This window comes from Chionomys nivalis, chromosome 24, assembly GCF_950005125.1.
Source record: "Chionomys nivalis chromosome 24, mChiNiv1.1, whole genome shotgun sequence".
NCBI classification, from domain to species: Eukaryota; Metazoa; Chordata; class Mammalia; order Rodentia; family Cricetidae; genus Chionomys; species Chionomys nivalis.
Genome location: NC_080109.1, coordinates 10,098,605 through 10,100,593, shown reverse-complemented (window position 1 = coordinate 10,100,593; position 1,989 = coordinate 10,098,605). Strand labels below are relative to the sequence as shown.

Below are 1,989 nucleotides of genomic sequence, written 5' to 3'. Positions count from 1 at the left end.
GAGAACAGATTTTTCCAGAACTATTAGAAAGATTCTGGAATATCTAGTGTATACTCTAGTGGGGGAAAAATAGCCCAGTTGTCTAAAATGCATGAAGTCATGAAGTGCATGGCTAGCTTTAGTCTTTCTTCCTTTTTTCTCTTACTTTGGCCCATGACTTTTCCTAGTTATTGCCACCATATTGCATTAAGATAGTATCTAATTCAGTTTTATCTAATAGAACTTGCTGCAATAGCTAGTATTGATTGTCAACTTGACACAATAGAGAATCACCCAGATAAAAGTGCAAATTACTACAGTAGAAAATTATTTTGACTGTTATGCAAGGTAAGAGATGCATCCTACTAATGGACAGCTTTATTCCCTTGAATTGGGTTATGGAGTTCATGAAAAGAAAAAATTAATTTCAGTTGACTTTCATCTCTATCATTTTTCTGACATTACGTTCTTCAGCGACTTTCCTGCCAATACGGACTGAATTCTCAACTGTGAGCTAAATAGAATCTTCCTCCTTTATGTTCCCGTCTTACTATGTGAAAGAAAACCAAAAACAACAAAAACCAAAAATTTCAAAACATCTTACATACATGCTGGGTAGTCAAGGCTACCTTTGAACGTCTCATCCTTCTGTATACATTTAATAAATGCTGTCATTAAAGGTACACACCTTTACTCGTTTATATGTACTGGGAATTAAACACAATTTTAGCTAGATGATGGCGGTGCAAACCTTTAATTCCAGCACTCAAGAGGCAGAGAAAGGTAGATCTCTGTAAGTTCGAAGTCAGCCTGGTCTACAAGAACTAGTTACAGAAGAGGCTCCAAGCTACAGAGATACCCTGTCTCACGAAATAAATAAATAAATAAATAACAAAAACCAAAAAAAAGAGTATTATAAATATTAGACATGAGTCTAACAAATTGGGATAAATCAGGAGTCCAATGTCAAACAGTTATAATGATCAAATGACTGCAAATTTTTCATAAATTTTGAAAATATAAATGTAATAGCTTCTAACCTGTCATTTGATGCAAGATATTTTTTGATTTCTTGAGATTAATGAATCCATTTAAAATACATTTTTTTCTGGTTCTGTAAAACATGTCATATTTTTATAGGGATTACAATAAATCCGCAAATTTTATTGTGTAATTTGTATGTTTAACAATAGGGATCTATTCTGAGAAAATCTGATGTTATTCTATTTTATTTTCTCTTCATTTCTTCCATTAATGTTTTATGATATTCATTGTACAATTATGTTTCAACCATTTATTTATATTTTTTACATATAATTTTATTACTATTTATAATTATGAGTCTTTTATTTTGGAAAGTATGCTATTGTTTGATAACATGATACAGACATCATAGGTTCGTTGTATATTCTAGAAGAAGATAAACTGCTCTATTTTATTACAAGGTGAGGGTCACTGTAGCTAGATACTACAATGCCAGAACAATATGTGTAGTACACAGAGCCACTATTTCAATTCTCTGCTCCTAAAATCCACTTAATGTATCATCCTCGGAGAGAGGACATATCATAAATTATACTGATAAAAACAGACAGTGCATTTGTTCTTATATCAAAGGCTGAAAATGATAAAATTGTGAAAAGTATTTATTAGATCTAATAGATTTTCATGGCACTTTTGGAATTGTCTTTATATAAAATTATATCATCTCCAAACAGCATATTGCAAAGTGTTCTTTCTGTTTAGATCTGCTCGGTGCAGGAAAGGACAAGTATGAGATTAAAAGCAAAAGTGGTGCTTCTTGTGTTATGTTCTTAGCAGAAAGTCTTCAGATGTCTCACTTTGGTGTAATTTTAGCTTTTTGCTGATAAATAACTGATGTGGGATTCCCCTATGTATGATGTGATTACCATTGATTAATAAAGAAACTGCTTTAGGCCTATAGCAGGGCAGAGCAGAGGTAGGCAGGGAAAACTAAACTGAATGTTGGGAGAAAGAAGGCGGAGTCAG

At 32.5% G+C, this 1,989-nt stretch overlaps 1 non-coding gene across 1 annotated transcript; it reads right to left on the bottom strand.

Annotated features, from left to right (window-relative positions):
• Positions 1-1,424: 1,424 nt before the first annotated feature.
• On the bottom strand, positions 1,425-1,608 carry LOC130866129 (U2 spliceosomal RNA). The gene has a single exon (XR_009056305.1). It is a non-coding gene; the product is annotated as a U2 spliceosomal RNA (small nuclear RNA).
• Positions 1,609-1,989: the final 381 nt, after the last annotated feature.